The sequence below is a fragment of the Hypanus sabinus genome, chromosome 11 (genome assembly GCF_030144855.1).
Source record: "Hypanus sabinus isolate sHypSab1 chromosome 11, sHypSab1.hap1, whole genome shotgun sequence".
NCBI classification, from domain to species: Eukaryota; Metazoa; Chordata; class Chondrichthyes; order Myliobatiformes; family Dasyatidae; genus Hypanus; species Hypanus sabinus.
The window spans coordinates 23991928-24009988 of NC_082716.1; the positions used below are offsets into that span (position 1 = coordinate 23991928).

Consider the following 18061-nt stretch of genomic DNA (forward strand, 5'->3'; position numbering starts at 1 on the left):
AAGCTCTTACAGATAGAAGTCTTTTTGAAATCACTGAATTGATAACAATTTTGTATTTTACAGACTATTTTGATGTAAATATGTTTAAAATTACTACACCTTGCTAAATGAGGTGTAGCTGAGTATTAATGATGTACTGAGCCACAATTATTGCAACACAATCTTTCCATCCTTGAGCGTCTAATTTAATGCATGGAGTCGAATTCACCTCAGATTGTTACCTAAAAATTACATCATGTCTTTAAAATAACTGTAGATCTTCAAGTGTTTGTTCATGCTACCTTAACCTCACCTGCATCTTCCAATTTTTATTTTGCTTTCTGTAATATGTTTTGAAGGTTTGTTTTAAAAATGTCACTTTCTGACATGCTTTCTGTGAGAGTTCTTCAAAGTGATTGGCTACTCAGCCTGATTGGTGATATCACTATTGCTGGGTGCTAAATATCCCTCAGGGTAAATACCAGCACTCATCTCTGCGTACCATCACCTCATCATTCATTGCAACTCCGGAACAGAGTTTAATTTTTGAAAACATTCTATGCTGCTCCAATATTTTAATTTATTGCATGACCTATATCTATATTTTTTAAAAATACTTTATTTACCAAGGCAAACCATTAAAAATCTACCAATCCATCACTTAATGAAATAGAGCCACAAATTTTTGCTTGACTCCCTAATTCAATAATCATATGCTAATGAAGTTCTTGACAGGCAAAAAATAATTTTTGAAGGATGTGTGCTGTTGTTCCATAAAGTTTCCTTGCGGTGCTGATGTTGAGAACAGTGGTGTGTATATATAGCTCATCAACACTCACCAAAGGAGCTTGTAGTGTACATTAAAATGCATTTTGAAATTCTAATCTACTTTAAATTGCAGCTGTGTGAAGGTTTGCAAAAAATGTTGCATAACCTCGAGTTTTGAAAGTACATATTCTCTGCTCAGTGAGCAATCTGGATCACTGGATAACTTATTTCTATATATGAAAGTAATCTTAATATGCTCGCTGTGCCAATCAACAACATGAAACTAACTCAACTGGAGTTAACTTGGAAACTGATACCTCTGCAGTGTCCAGTTTACACCATTTACCCAATATAGACTATAAAAAGAAACATCAAAAATTGTACTGGCTGCATCAGGGAATTTTGTGTTGCCATTTCTTGAAGATTCTTTAATTGTATAAGAGATCCAACAGCTATACAGGTCTACGATTAAAGACTGTGGAGCATTTGACTTCTTTTAGGAGCTCTATCTGAGTCACTTGTTTCTTCTACTGAGATTTTCAGGTTATCACGTATGAAGAGCATTTGATAGCTCTGGGCCTGTACTCACTGGAGATCAGAAGAATTTGGGGGTGGGAATCTCATTAAAATCTATCAAATATTGAAAGGCCTAGATAGAGTGGATGTGGAGCGTTTGGGGCCAAAGGGTACAGCCTCGGGATAGTGGAGTGTCCATTTAGAACAGAGGTAAGAAGGAACACACAGAAAATGCTAGAGGAACTCGGCAGGTCAGGCAGCATCTATGGAGATGAATAAACAGACAACGTTTTGGGCCAAGTTCCTTCTTCAGGACTGAGAAGATTGGGGAAAGATGCCAGAATAAAAAAAGATGAGAAGAAATTTTTTAGCTAGAGAGTGGTGAATCTGGAATTTATTACCACCAATGACTATGGAGGGCAGCTCATTGAGTGTATTTTAAGCAGAGTATATTTGTATTAGGTTAACAACAAGATCTCCAGTTCAGACGCATGTTCAGACTTTGATATCTGATGAATCTCTGCTGTTACTACCTTTGAGATTCATAATGTTCCAAAACAGAACCATCTCCAAGGCTACAGAAAACTTGATATAAATCATGATATGAGATATGACAACTCTGCAGTCATGATGATGTATTTAATTTGTTGCAGAGGTCTAGTTCTGAATCATTGTTGTAAGATGAAGTTAGCTTCATTTGTCACGTGTACATCAAAGCATATACTGAAAAGTGCCATTTATGTCAAATCAAATCATTGAGGATTGTACAGGCAGCCGGCAAGTGTTGTCATGTTTCCGGTGATAACAGAGCATGGCCACAACCCTAACCATACATCCTTTTTAGAATGTGGGAAGAAACCCCAGAACCCGGAGGAAACCCAGATGGTCATGGGGAGAATGTACAAACTCCTTACAAAGAGCAGCAGAAATAGAACTCTAATCTTACAGCCGGTGCTGTAATAATGTGTCACCCTAATATCATATATACAGTATAATCAATGCATCCTGACAACCTGCAATTCCAATTGCTCCCAGGCAGTAACCCCTGGCTTGGAGATTTCTCAGGACCCTGTGTCATTTAGCCTCCTGCCTTTCCTAGACTGGCTGTGACCATACAAGCCCATGGCGTAAGAATCGTGCACAACCACATACTGCTTGTGAACCAGGAAGCTCCTGCAGTTAGATGGCCTGCTAAGTGGCAATGTGCAAAACAGCGAAATTTGGTTAGACATCTGCTCAAAATCTTAATACCAGTGTTGCTACTGATCTGGCAGCATATGTGACCAGGATGTCAAAACCTTGATCTGATTAATTAGCTGCTTCTGCAGTCATAAACTCAATGAGATTTCCCTGTCTGCCTGGAAAGCAGTAAACAATTGGCTGCCACAAGGAAGAATCAGATTCACATGACTCGCAGCAATGGACAAGAGCCCCGTATTGCCAAGTGGGTGCAAACGGTGCAGAACAGTAGTTAGACAAATGATGCGTTACCTTCAGAGCTCAGAAGGCCAACTTAATAATTCTAAGACTGTGGTGCAAGACATCCATCTTCTCTCTACAAGATTGCCAGGCTCCCTTCAGTTACAGCTGATTACATCTGGATGGCTCTGGGTAACAAAGGTAGCTGGGGGAGAAAAGAAACTGCAAAAAAAAAAGTGGATATCTTCCCAAAAGCTTGCTACCATGAGCAACTTCACTGAGCCACAAATATATTCTGACCATGGGGAGCATATTGTGTTTTCTTTTCCTGTTTCAGAATTGTACATATAATGCAGTTCAGTGATTGAACATGGAGTGGTCCCAGCTGGAGTATTTCTCTACAGCCACTGGGCTGCCAATCTTCTGCAAAACCACAACTATGGTAGTAACAAGGCTTAATCTAGACTTTCTGAACAAGGTCAGGAGCTGCACTTCAATAGAAAAACAAAATATCAGTGCTCATACGGGTGGTAAGGAAGGTAAATACAATATTAGCATTCATTTCAAGAGGACTAGAATATAAAAGCAAGGATGAAATGCTGAGGCATTTATAAGGCATTGATCAGTCCATACTTGGAGTATTGTGAGCAGTTTTGGGCCTCTTATCCAAAGCTGTCGTTGGAGAGGGTCCAGAAAGGGTTCATGAGAATGATCCCATGAATGAAAGTGTTAAAGTAAGTGTAGCATTTGATGGCCTTGGAATTGTACTCACCGGAGTTTAGAAGAATCAAGAAGGATTTCATTGAAACCTATAGAATACTGAAGGGACTAGATAAAGTGGACGTGGAGAGGATATTTCCTATAATGGGGGAGTCTAGGACCAGAACGCACTGCTTTGGAATAGAAGGATGTTCCTTTAGAATGGAGATGAAGAGGAGTTTATTCAATCAGAGAGCAGTGGATCTGTGGAATTCGTTGTCACAGATGGCTGTGGAGACCAAGTCATTGGTATATTTAAAACAGAAGTTGATAGGTTCTTGATTAGTAAAGGGTTATGGGGGAAAGGCTGGAAAATTGAGTTGAGAGGGATAATAAATCAGGTGTGATGGAATGGCGGAGCAATCTCCATTTGTTGAATCGCCAAATTCTGCCCCTATGTCTCATGTTCTTAGGTGAAACATCATTCATATGGACTTGCTTCCCAGACTATAACTTCCCAGCCAAAACTCCACCCACCCCAGATCATAAGAACCAGCCTCCCCTCTGTGGACTCTGTCTGTAGTTCTTGCTGCCTCAGTAAAGCAGCCAGCATAATCAAAAACCCCTCCCACCCTGGACATTCTACTTCCCCCTTCCATAACAGAAGATACAAAAAATTGCAAGCACGACCTTGAAGCTCAATGGCAGCTTCTGCCCTACTACTCTCAGAATTTTGAACAAACTTCTTGCATGATAAAATCGACTTTTGATTTCACAATCTCCCTCGTTGTGATCTTGATCTTTATCATTACCTGCACTGCAATTTTTGGTAGCTTTTATACTTTATTCTCTATTGTTATTGTTTTACTTTACTCCAACTCAATGCACTGTATAATGATGTAATGATTTGATCTGTATAAACAGTATGCAAGACAAGCTTGCACTGTATCTTGGGGGTTGTGACTATAAGATGCCAAAACCAATACCACGGGTATAGAAATTCATAGGATTAGAAACTCTTCATCTTTTGCATTTATTAAATGTATGAAACAATAATGACTTCATAGTCTTCTGCTTTTAAAATGTTGTTGTCTTTATTTTCATGGAACCCAGCTTCAAAATCAAAGGTCAGTGTACATATAGCAGAACATCAAAAATTTAATACATACAGCAGGCAACAAATTCTAACCCATGTACATTTTATCCTATGAATTGTTAAATTCAGATGGTCAACAAGATTGATATCTTTGAAGTTAAAGGGTCAATGGTTATTCTCTTTCTTTTTGGCAATATCCTACTTCACCCGAAGGTGCTCTTCTGCTCTCCCTTCTCTCAATCCACCTGCTTTCCTGACCAGCTAGCAAAAAAAAAACCTTTCTCAGTCCAAACAATGGTAAGTAGAAATTCTTATTGCATGCATTCACTAGGGATTACACCACACTATTAGGATGAGAGTTGGACCTCAGTGCAGCATGTGGAAGCACAGGGCTGTTGAGGAATATACTGGCTCTGCTCTACCAAGGAAAAGGAAACATCTTCCAAATGTGCTAATGGTTTTATTGGTGAGATTACTAGAGTTGCTGCTTTGTTTTCGTCATTAGGTCACAAGCTTTCAGGTTTACTTCTGCAGACACAGCAACATATCCTGGGGCTTTGATAAATACTCTTTCTATCAAGATTATTTCTAATGACCTGCACCATTTGGTAGAATTCTGACAACTTTTAATACAAAATGCCTCTGCAGTTTTTATGCATTAAATTATTAAGGCTTTAATGTTCCTGAGGTTGCATAACAAAGAACAAAGGAACTGCATAGAATTATTCACTGTTTCAGCACATCCTAATTACACTATTTTTGAGGAACATTCATTATTATACAATAGAATATGTGATACCTGACCCAGTGATCTATTTTTGAAATGGTGTTGATTAATTCTGCAGCCAAATCTTGAGTTACAAAATGTAAACTCTCTCACCTCGCTACAAACTTCACTGTAAATCCAGATGCTGTTTATTTTTCCTGGCAGGGAGAATTTGAATTTATTAATTTCATTTGAATGTCTGGAGCCATATTGCAGCTTTTTAATATATTACTGTTTAAGAAGATATTGCAAGCAGATATGACAATCATGTTGAACACACCAGTGGTCTTCTCAGATAATTAAGAGACTGACCATATTGTTGGGACCCAGCTTTAATGTTGTATCTTAATGGCTTTATCTATAATAATATAAGACTATATAGTATAATAACAAAATCCAAAATTATCGAACAGCTTGTGTGGTAAAGGTTTAAGTGAAACATTTAAAGTCACTAGTTCTGTACTTTAAAGTATACTACAATATCACATTGAAATCATAGCAGATGTTTAGCATTGTGCCTATTTTCGATGCCAATAATCAAAGTTGATATGATCACAAGACAAATGAGACCAGATGCTGGAGCAGGATTTCCCAACCATTTTTATGTCATGAACCAAATACATTAAGCAAGGGGTCTGTGGACCTCAGGTTGGGAACCTCTGTGGGTCAAACAGCATCTGTTGAACGGGGGAGGAATTGCAGCTTTTTGGGTTAAAAACCTGCATCAGGAAAGTTGAGGTGATGTTTGTCCATTTTCAAAGGGTGCCCTCTAAACTCTCTGCCATTTGTTATCAATGGACAAGAGTTAATGGAAAAGTGCAAATTATGTACCTTACTGTTTTGCACAAAAAGCAGCTCAGCAAGGTTTACTTGTTTTGTTTCTCATGTAGTATATTATTGATGAGATCTACTTTTGAGTATTGTGAGCAGTTTTGGTCATCTGCCTACAGGAATTGCTCGTCCACAGGGTGCAATGGTGTAGCAGCTCAGAGGATTCTTCTAGAGTCAGAGGTTTCAAGGAGTCATGTGCTAAAACCACATAATCTTTCTGCTTCTGGCCTCTCTAGCATGTGGCGTTGGTAGCAATACTGAGATCACAACTTTGGAGGTCCTGTCCTTTAACTTAGCAGCAAACTACCTGAATTTACATTGCAGGACCTCGTCAATCTTCCTACCCATGTAATTGTTGCCGGCATGGACCTCAGACTGTTCACAATCCCACTTAAGACTGCTATTGACTAGATCTGAGATGTCCCTAACCTTGGTACCCGGCAGGCAACACTCCATCCGGAAATCTTGTTCTCATCCACAAAGTCTCCTGTCTGCTCCTCATACTAATGAATCCCCTTACACTGCAGCTCACCCCTTTTCCACAGCCCCTTCTCTTCAGAGCCACAAAGCCAGACTCAGCATCAGAGTCCAGACCACTGTGGCTTACCTCTGCTGTGTCATCCCCACCAGCAGTAAACCTGTTGATGAGGAGAATGTCCACAGGGTTACTCTGCACTAGCTATCTATCCCCTTTCCCCTCCTGACGATCACCCAGTTACCTGTGTCCTGCACCTTGGGTGTAACTACTATCCCATATGTCCTGTCAATCAGCGCTTCAGCCTCCTAAGTGATCCAGAGTTCATCCATTTCCAGCTCCACTTTCTTAACAAAGAGCCTGCAGTTGGATGCACTTCTTGCTGGTGTAATTGCTAGGAACATTGGAGGTTTCCCTGCTTTCCCAGATTCCACAAAAGGAGCATCCCCACTGCCCTAAATGTGCAAATGAGAAAGAAAGAAAAATGAAATGAAAAAACTATCCACTGTTTTCGCCCCCCTTCGGCAAAGCCTCTATGAGCCAAAGTCTGACCGCTCCTCTCTAACACTATCCCACCCTCAAAATGGCCACTGTGCTTAAACCTAGCTTTTCATTGGCCCTTGTACAGTCCTGTGTTTCCTCAGTGACTGGCATGCAGAATTTCTCAACTGCTTCCGCCCACGTCCTACGAACTCTCTGTCCCACCACAGATCCAACATCCCCCTCAGGAACTGTGAGGGAGGGCTTTACCTGTGATGCTCAGGGCTAGATCCAGTGCTTGTTGTAGGCTTTTCCATTCACAGGCAGTACTGTTTCCATACCAGGCCGTGATGCAACTCATCAATATACTCTCCACTGCATACCTATGGACGTTTGTCAAGGTTTTCGATGACCTGCCGAATCTTCACAAGCTTGGAAGAAAGTAGACACACTGCCATGCTTTCTTCCTAATGGCACTTATGTGCTGACCCAGGACAGATCCTCTGAAGTGATACATCCAAGGAAGTTAAAGTTACTGACCCTCTTCATTGCTGATCTCCTGATGAGGCCTGGCTCATGGACCTTCAGTTTCCCCTTCCTGAAGTCAATAATCAGCTCCTTGATTTTGCTAACATTGAGTAAGTGATTGTTTTTGTGGTGCCACTCAGCAGATTTTCATTCTCCATCCTGTTTGCTGATTCATCACCAATTTGATTCAGCCAACAGCAATGATGTTGTCAGCAAACTGAAATATGGCATTGGAGCTGTGCTTAGCCTCACAGTCATAAGTGTAAAGTGCGTAGTGCACGGGGTTAAGCACACAGCCTTGTGGTGCATCTGTAATGATAGTGATTTTGGAGGAGATATTGCCAGTCCAAACTGTCTGGGTCTGCTGGTGAGGAAATTGCAGTTGGAGGTATTGAGGGTTAGCTCTTGAAGTTTATTGATTAGTTTTAAGGGGATGACAGTATTGAGGCCTGAACTGTAGTCAATGAAGAGCACCTTCACTGTCCAAATGATCCAGGGTTGAGTGAAGAGCCAATGAAATATCATCTGGTATGGACCTAATAGGACAGTAAGCAAACTGGAGCAGATCCAAGTTGCTTCTCAGGCAGGAGTTGATAGGTTTCATCAACAACCTCTCAAAGCACTTCATCACAGTGGATGTAAGTGCAACTGGACGATAGTCATTGAGGTAGGTTACCACATTCTTCTTGGGCATCGGTACGATTGAAGTATAATTATAATATGTGGAATTAACACTAAAAGCTGAGGGGTTATGAGCTTCCTGAATTCCATTTCAGGCTTCAGCAGCTGCATGCCCTCATCCCGCTGCTATTTATACCCCTATGCTCATATAATCTCTGATTCTCTCTGTAGACAACAGACCCTGTGGACCATCTCTCCAATCAACATCACACCCACCTACATTCTTCCCAACTGATCAGTATGCCTGTCAATGAGTCCTGATTAAGGGTCTCAGCCTGAAACATCTTCTCTTTATTCTCTTCCAAAGATACTGCCTGGGCTGCAGAGGTCTAACATTGTGTGTGTGCTGTTTTGGATTTCAAGCATCTGCAGAATCGCTTGTGTTTACGATCAAATCTGTTAGTATTTGCTGGGTGAGGTGCTCCCAGATGTTCATATAGAATAAATCAGGAGGGAAAAGTAAGTGTTCTATTGTATTTGTTAGGAGTGCCTCCCAACAACCCTATGTGTCCCTTTGTTCGTAAATGTTATATCACTACTGCTGTTTTTAACTACTGAAATAAAACTGTAGTTTCTGCCCTCCTGCTTTTGAGAATTCACTAAGAATGAAGTAAAACTAAGAATGAGTAGATAAATTTAATATTTTAGAATTTGCACTGAAAAGTGACGGAAAATGAAAATATCACAATAAAGACTGCTGGCTAGATTAGTCTGTGAGTTTGATTATAAAAGGTTTTCCTACATCTCACATACAGAGAAGGTGTGTGTATGTGCATATATATATATATATATATATATATATATATATATATATATATTTCTGTACCACGTCATTAGTTAAAGAAGTTGTACCAAGAAGTGTAAAATATTGCAAGAGTCCTAACGCATTGTGCAGCCATTTCAGCATTTTGTGAATTGATTGATTGTATGAATATATTGGACAATGAATCAAAATGTCTGGTTGAGGGCCAAAGCAATATATTGCAGTCATAATCTGTTGTGTTTAGAGGTTACCAGCTTCACTTTAGCACATAGCTTTGCATTGCATTGAATTGACTATTCTCTCTAAATTTGCAATATTTAGTGTAATAGTAAACATTTCCTTTGCCTGCTGTGTATTATTGGATCTAAGATGTCAGCAATGTGCACTTGCAGATTTGTGGCAGGAGTTATTTGTGGCCATCATATCAGTCGGCCTTTGGTGCTTTTGCCACCCAGAATTAACTGGAGTATGGACTCCAAAATTACAACTTAACACTCTACAGTGTAAAATGTTTCTCCTCAGATGCTGTTTAACCTGTATTTTCCACTTTTACTCCTGAATGTTTGTCAAGCATGGTATCCTGTGCATTAGAGAGGGACACTGAAATATTATAGACAAGTGAAGATCTGGGAGTCCAAACAACACACTCAAAACACTGGAGGACCTCAGCAGGCCAAGCAGCAGCTATGGAAAAAAGTTCTGATAAAGGGTCTTGGCCCAAAAAGTTGACTGTTTACTCTTTTCCATGGATGGTGCCTGGCCTGCTGAGTTCCGCCAGCATTTTGTATGCATTGCTGGGTTACTGTACTAGAGTTTGTGACTGAAAAAGCTGTTGAACATAAAATAGTACAGCACAGTATGGACCCTTTGGCCCATGATGTTGTGCCGACCTTTTAAGCTACTCTAAGATCAACCTAACCCTTTCCTGCCACATAGCACTCTATTTTTCTATCATCTATGTGGCCACCTAAGAGTTTTTTAAATGCCCCTAAAATATTTGCCCCTACTACTACCCTTGGCATGACGTTCCACACACCTACCACTTTCTCTGTAAAAACTTACCTCTGGAATGCACCCCCCCCGCCATAATCCATAACTACATTAATATTATGCATCCTCATATTAGCCATATCCACCTTGGGAAAAGGTCATTGGCTGTCTACTTGATCTTGGCTCTTATCATCTTGTACATCTCTATCAAGTTGCCTCTAATCGTCCTTTTCTCCAAAGAGAAAAGCCTGAGCTCACTTAACCTTTCATCATAAGACATGCACTCCAATTCAGGCAGCATCATGGCGAAACTCCTTTGCACCCTCTCTGAAACTTCCATATCCTTCCTATAATGAGGTGACCAGAAATTAATACAATATTCCAAGTGTCAGCTAACCAGGGTTTTATAGAGCTACAAAGTCACCTCACAGTCCTTGAACTCAATGCACCAACTAATGAAGACCAATATACCATACACCCTCTTAACAACCCTATCAACTTTTGCACCAGATTTGAGAGCATTATGGATGTGGACCCAAAGATCCCTCTGTTCCTTCACACTGCTAATAATCCTGCCAATTACCCTGTATTCTACCTTTGGATTTGATCTTCCAAGGTGAATCACTTCACGGTTCATCATTTGATGCTTGTTTATACTGCTCTATTAAGCAACAAGTAGGCATGTTACTCAACAAACTTTTTGCCTTCTTATTGACCTTGCTAATCAGTGATGCAATTTTCAATGACTGATATATTTGTATTCTAATATCCCTTTGTTCCTCTACCCATCCTAATCCTCCATCTTCCAAGTGAAAAGAGACTTCTCAAATCTTCAAAATGAGCCAACTCACATTTATTTACATTGACTATAACCCACTGGTTATTTGCTCATTTATTTATTAAAGTTCATCTGTTATTGCCTCTTACCATTGTCAGTATTGACAATTCTCCCCGCCAGCCTTACCCCCAAATATGTTATTAGTCTTAAATTTCAAAAACCATGTTCCTGATTGCAAAATCTAAATCAATGTAAATTGGGATCAGCAAAGGACCTGCAGTGACACTACCCATTTCTTTCCACTACAAGTAGATACCTTTTGCTTCCACCCTCTACTTTCTGTCTTGAAGCCAAACAGGCAATTTTTTTAATTGATAAAGCACAGAAGGTTGCAGGCCTAATGTGAATAAATAGGATTAGTGTTGGTAGGCACCATGAGCAATATCAACACGATGGATCAAAGGGCATGTTTCAGTGTTGTATGAATTTGTGACTCTGCAATCCACACTGCATTGCTGCTGCCTGACTTTGAATTTTCCAGCTTTGCAGATTAGTCCCTTATGGGAACATTGTTGAATATCTTTTGAAAATCTTTTAAAATGATTTTTGTTACCATTTTCTGCATAGTCTGTCAACTCTTCAAAAAGGTCAATGAAATCAGGCAGATAAGGTCTTCCTTTTTGATGTATTTTTGGCAGCCATCTTTGAAACTAACATTGCCAACCTCTACCTAGAACTAGCATTTTGAAGCTGCATCACTCAACAGTTGATACTCATTTCATTCCGAATTTCCTGGTTGATCTTGGTTTTGAACTGGAGTGTTGGTTGTGTTGCCCCCTGGTGGAATGAGTCCAACTAAAACCTTATCTGAGCCTCCTCCCAGGCACAGACTATTGAAATGTTATTGGCTACCGTTATTGTGTGTAGGTATAGCTCACTGTGAGAAAGGGTTTCAAAGAGAGTCATTGTCAGATCAGAGTGAAAGTGGGGTGGAAAATTATAGTGAAAGGTAACCAGCTGTGCACTACACACCTCTTTGATAAAGACTTCATTATTGATGCTGGGGCTCACAGATGTTTGAATTCTTCTTCCTGAATTTGGATGTCCATAGAAATAGTTTTCACCCAGATTTTGCATTCAATTAACATTATATTACTGTTAGTTCTACATATGGTAAACACTCTGAAAGTACTGCACTACAAAATAATTTACTTTCCTAAACAGATTTTTCAGGCATGGTGATCATTCTATTTGTTTACCAGACAAGCTGAAATGATGTTTTTTTTCATACTTTTAAAACCTGCCACTAAAAAGCTTGCAAATAAAATTACTGCTATAATTAGGGTAACAGAGTGTTTCAGTGTAATTCAGAAAGCTTTGTTCATACTTTCTATATAATTATTTCCTGATAGCTGAGACTTTCTTTCTAAATAATAGCCAGAATAATCTAGAACCCAAATCTCCTCAATGTTTGTGTTAAGTACTGAATCTTTTTAGAAAAACATCACGTTATTTTCCGACTCACCATTAATTAAATAAACAAATCTATAATGTTACAAATTGCAGTTACAAATTTGATTCTCAGCAGTTTTCACAGATGATTAAGTACAAAAGTAATCTAATTTACTGTTTGCGTACTTATTTGTTCATGAGTAATTTTAACCTTTTCCCATTCTTTATTACAATCCATTTCTCTGCTTCATGATATGTCGTCAGTGCAGTGAAAATATTAACCGACGATAATAGTTTAGATCAAAGGTCAGTTCTTTTACCTTGTTTAAAGAGATTCTGTATTCTGAAAATCCACTATAAAGGAGCTTCATTCAAGTCATAAACCAAACTTTGGAAAAAACTTAATTTGAACAATGATCAATTTTATTCTTCAGTTGAAGGTAGAAGAATTTGAGGTAAAGCTTTTTAAGTTGTGGTGGAACTTCAGTCTATGTGCTTTTTTCAGAAATAGAATTCATCCTGGTCCTTTTTCCCTGTCTCTGATTCAAATGCAAATGCAAACACATTATCTAAGCATACATCTCATTCTGGTTCTGAGCAACACTGTGCATTTCTACTATTTTTTCAATATGTTATTGTACCGAAACCTCATCTGATTTTTTTGTTTGATAGGTATGAATGATCTCATTACAGCCATGTGTGAAAGATTGTAGGCAAACCCAATGATGTCTGCGTTCTGGCATTTAACTCTCAGTTATCCATGCAGAGAGAGAAAGAAAAACAATTTATCACTATTTGTGGTCTCTTTTCTTCCACACTTGTCAATATAACATGAATAATATTTCAGAAATAATTAATTGTCAAGAATATTGGGATGCTCTAATGACAAGAAAGCCATTACTTTCAAGTAGCTTCTTACTGTATCATTCATTAGCCACAGCTTATTCAAAACTTCGCAACTCTTATACAGACCTATAATATAATACTTACAATTACCCCATGCTTTCTTATTTACATTGACTCATGATCTTTCACCACAGGTTTTAAGTCCTTTTATTTAAATTTCTTGCACCCTCGTTCAAAGAGGGTTGATAAAATTCCCATTCATTCATTTCATGAATTCTTCTCTGGCTGACCTTTAATATATGGTCTAACCTCCACTCCAGTCACGGCAAGCATGCACGTATAAGTTTATATTTTTTAATGTATTTTTTATTGGAATTCATCATCAAACAAACATTTCAATAAGATGTATTTCAGATATTGTATATTTATATATCATATAGTCATATATGACACAAATTTTCACATAATATTTATCTGAAGTATACCCTTATAGAAAAGAGAGGAAAGAAAGAACAAACGAAAGGAGAAAACTATGTACAAGTAGGGGGTGATCTTTTTTTTTAACAACATATTCATTGATTTGTGAGGGTTAAATCAGGCCTATGAGATGTTATGTAGTTAAACCATTTTTCCCAGTATGAACCAAATTGTTCCAACTTACAATTAACAGGTACTGTTGTCTTCTCCATTTTGTAAATGTCCATTGTAATTTCCATCCATGCACTTAAGGTTGGGCTCCCCTGTGAGTCTTTTTACCAGCCAGCAGCAGCAGAGACTGCAAGCCACAGGTGCTTGCCTTGAACTTATCTGTCTCTCCATATTATTTTCCTCCTTAAAGGTAGTAAAATATTATTTGCCCCAAACTTTTGAGTGGCTTGATCCACTAATTGTTTTTGCCTGTTTGTATCTAAATCAAGTGTCTCAGATTGCCTTCCTATGTTAAGGGTACTGTTTAAATGGAAGGTATTCTTGTTAAGACACTTGCCTTGCAGGAGAAACCAGCCAGTGACTATGCTGTGAAGGTTTGGTATTACAGAGTACAACTGGCAAAAAAAATAGCTTTAAATAATACATGTAACATAGCACATTGAGCATTTAGCATCGAAACAAACATAACAGAAAAAATTATGAGGAAGAGACCAGGCTTGAAATGGAGAGACTGGATTAATGGAATCCGCCCACGAGTAACTGATTTAGTTGTTCTTTGTTGACAAGTGGTAATCATTTACTGCAGTATTCAATTCACATTGCAACACACAGATTAACAGTAATCCCTCTGAAATACTCTTTCCATTCAATGTTGCCTTTTCTGATAGGATTAATCAAACAATAAAAGCACTCACACTTTAAAAATTTTTTTTCCCATTGGTTTCACAAAGCTTGTTTTTTCAATCTGTAATTTTAATTAAAAAAGTATTTTGTGTAATTATGGGGAGATGATGCGGGATCTTGTAATTTATAAATGTAGTTGTAGATCCTTTGTTACTCTATATGTTGCAATATCAACCCAATGTCCTGTAGAATCCATAAAAACAATTTTTCAATACTTGTTGGTACAATGTACTCTCAAGATAAAAAAAAAATGAATCTCCAAAATCCAGGAGGTGGATTAGAATTCTGACAGTTTTATGTAGAAGGTTATTAAAGATGAGCAGAATGAATGAAACATTACAAAAACAAGTCAGAAGTGACACGGGCAGCAAAACTTTCTTCTTATGGGTACAACTCTGAGGAATACAGTCCAGCTATTTGACTCCAGAGTCAAAGAGCACTTGATATTAACAATAAGGTGGTCCCAGTTCAGAAAAGTTGAAAGAAACCTGGCTAAATTTGTATCAATGTCCACAAAACAAATGGTATTTTTCCAATACTAGAAAGTTGAGGGATGAATTCAAGTCAAACAGATCTTTTTCACCTTCCACAACTGTTCTCACTCATTGATTTTTCTTTTCCCAACTGGAGGGAATGTGGGCTAGATATTGATAAGTTGTATTTCTAAAAGTGTGTCAGAACAAGGCAGTAGAAACTCCTCTTTGGTGGCTAATGTTGAGCAGGAACAATAATATTAACTTTTCAATGTACTCCCTTCCCTACATCCACTTCCTTTAACTTCAGTGCACTTTGTACCAGTCACCAATGGTGAATTTCGGTTTAGTCCCAGGCAGTCTAGTTCTCCATTTTCAACCTTCGCTATAAACCCAAATGTAGTTCATAAAATACCTACCACCAATATACGCCAAAAGACCTCCCAAATGCTGAAGGGACACAGAAGATCAGTCAGCATCTATGGAGAGAAATAAACAGTTGGCATTTCGGTCCAGGTCCCTTCAGATCATTACTATGTAATAATATTTATTATTACTATTTAATAGATCTTTTTTGTTTGATTGAATAACTGTCAATAATTGTTTATCCTTCACCTTTCTTGTAATTTAAAAATACCATATGTCCAAACCATAACAAACACAAAATTGAACCCCAACATCTGTCTTGGAGACTCCTTTTTAAATGTATTTCTTTACACTGTTTGAATTTCTTATGCTTTTATGTTTTTAAAGAGCCTTCCTCTGTGAGAAAACTATGACCAAAAAATTCTGCAGTAATTGGAAACACTTGTTAACATGGCAGAATGCGAGTGGGACTGTTACTAAATTGTAAAGCTTCATGAAAAATATATTCAAATACAATGTCCAAAATGCCTTCTGTTTGAGAACTGGTAACCCTGGATCTTGTGTGCAGAGATGAGCAGCAGGCCCAACGATGGACAAAATAATGACTTTATCTTGGTCGTCATATACCATGGTACAAGTTCTTAAAGTCACAATTTCCAAGAGGGCAGGAGGCAGGAACAGAGGGAGATGTTTGCCACCCTAGTAGTTGATGGGACACCTTGGCAGGAATGGTGGTAGAGGAGAACTAGAGGCCTAGTTTCAATAATGAACCTCCTTTCTATAAAATTATCTATTTTAGCAGAATATTCACCATGTGACTGCTGCAGCAGATGTAGTCTCAGTAAGTTTAGATCTACCAAGTTAAAGCAAAAGACTGTATGTGTAGTTTTATGAGTGGAATGTGAACTTGCAACAGAGAGCAGAGTTTGTAAGGACTAAGCCTGCATTGTCTAGACCAAGAAGAATGAGATATCTCTCACTAAAGCATTAAAAAATATCCTAAAGAGCTCAATAGGGTCTATGTTGGAAGGCTGTTTTCCCTGGTAGTGATGTCTTGAAACAAGGGCCACAAGTTCAGAATGAGGGATAGACTGCTTAGAATAGAAATGAGAAATTTCATCACAGGAAGGATAGTGAGTCTTTGAAATTATGTCCCCTGGAGAACTGAGAAGACCCACTCATTGATTTAATTCAAAGCAGAGAACTAATAGATTCTGGACATGAAGGTAATTAAGGGATATGACAAAAGTACAGGAAAAGGGGGATTGATGTAGAAAATCAGGCATGATTTTGATGAATGGCAGAAGTCAATTATAAAAGAGGAAATTATGACACATTTGGTGCTGGAGTCAATTATAAGAGAGGAAATTACGACACATTTGGATAGCAGTAGAAGGATCAGTCTGAGTCAGCATGGATTTATGAAGGGAAAATCATACTTGACTAATCTTCTGGAGTTTTTTGAGGATGTAAGTATGAAAATGGACCAGGGAGAGCCAGTGGATGTAGTGTACCTGGACTTCCAGAAAGCTTTTGATAAAGTCCCACATAGAAGATTAGTGGGCAAAATTAGGGCACATGGTATTCGGGGCAGAGTACTGACATGGATTGAAAATTGGCTGGCTGACAGGAAACAAAGAGTAGTGATTAACGGGTCCCTTTCGGAATGGCAGGCTGACCTGTGGGGTACCGCAAGGTTCAGTGCTGGGACCGCAGCTGTTTACGATATACATTAATGATTTAGATGAAGGGATTAAAGGTAACATTAGCAAATTTGCCGATGACACAAAGCTGGGTGGCAGTTTGAAATGTCAGCGGGATGTTATGAGAATGCAGGGTGAATTGGACAGGCTAGGTTAGTGGGCAAATGTGTGGCAGATGCAGTTTAATGTGGATAAATGTGAGGTTATCCACTTTGGTGGCAAGAACAGGAAGGCAGATTACTATCTAAATGGAGTCAAGTTAGGAAAAGGGGAAATACAACAAGATCTAGGTGTTCTCATACGTCAGTCAATGAAAGTAATCATGCAGGTACAGCAGGCAGTGAAGAAAGCTAATGGCATGCTGGCCTTTATAACATATAGGAGTATAGGAGTAAAGAGGTCCTTCTGCAGCTGTACAGGGCACTGGTGAGACCCACCTGGAGTATTGTGTGCAGTTTTGGTCTCCAAATTTGAGGAAGGACATTCTTGCTATTGAGGGAGTGCAGCATAGGTTCACAAGGTTAATTCCCGGAATGGCAGGACTGTCATATGTTGAAAGATTGGAGTGACTGGGCTTGTATACACTGGGATTTAGTAGGATGAGAGGGGATCTGATTGAAACATATAAGATTATTAAGGGATTGGACACGCTGGAGGTAGGAAGCACGTTCCCGCTGATGGGTGAGTCCAGAACTAGAGGCTACAGTTTAAGAATAAGTGGTAGGCCATTTAGAACAGAGATGCAGAAAAACTTTTTCACCCAGAGAGTGGTGGATATGTGGAATGCTCTGCCCCAGAAAGCAGTGGAGGCCAAGTCTCTGGATGCTTTCAAGAGAAAGTTAGATAGAGCTCTTATAGATAGCGGGGTCAAGGGATATGGGGAGAGGGCAGGAACGGGGTACTGATTGTGTATGATCAGCCATGATCACAGTGAATGGCGGTGCTGGCTAGATGGGCCGAATGGCCTACTCCTGCACCTACTGTCTATTGTCTAATAGGCTCAAAGGACCAAATGACCTACTCCTCGATGAGGTACCTGGCAGGTTACTGAAAAGCTGTGCAAACTAACTGGCTGAAGTGTCCAAGGACATTTTCAGTCACTCACTGCTGCAGTCACAAT

The 18061-nt window shown here is 39.0% G+C and overlaps 1 long non-coding RNA gene across 3 annotated transcripts in view; it reads left to right on the forward strand.

Moving 5' to 3' along the window:
• Positions 1 to 12576: 12576 nt before the first annotated feature.
• The window catches only part of LOC132401772 (uncharacterized), a 39358-nt gene continuing 33873 nt past the window's right edge, over positions 12577 to 18061 (forward strand). For all 3 annotated transcript variants that reach the window (XR_009514702.1, XR_009514700.1, XR_009514701.1), the window contains exon 1: positions 12577 to 12676. This is a non-coding gene — a long non-coding RNA (uncharacterized LOC132401772). The remainder of the gene's footprint in view (positions 12677 to 18061) is intronic.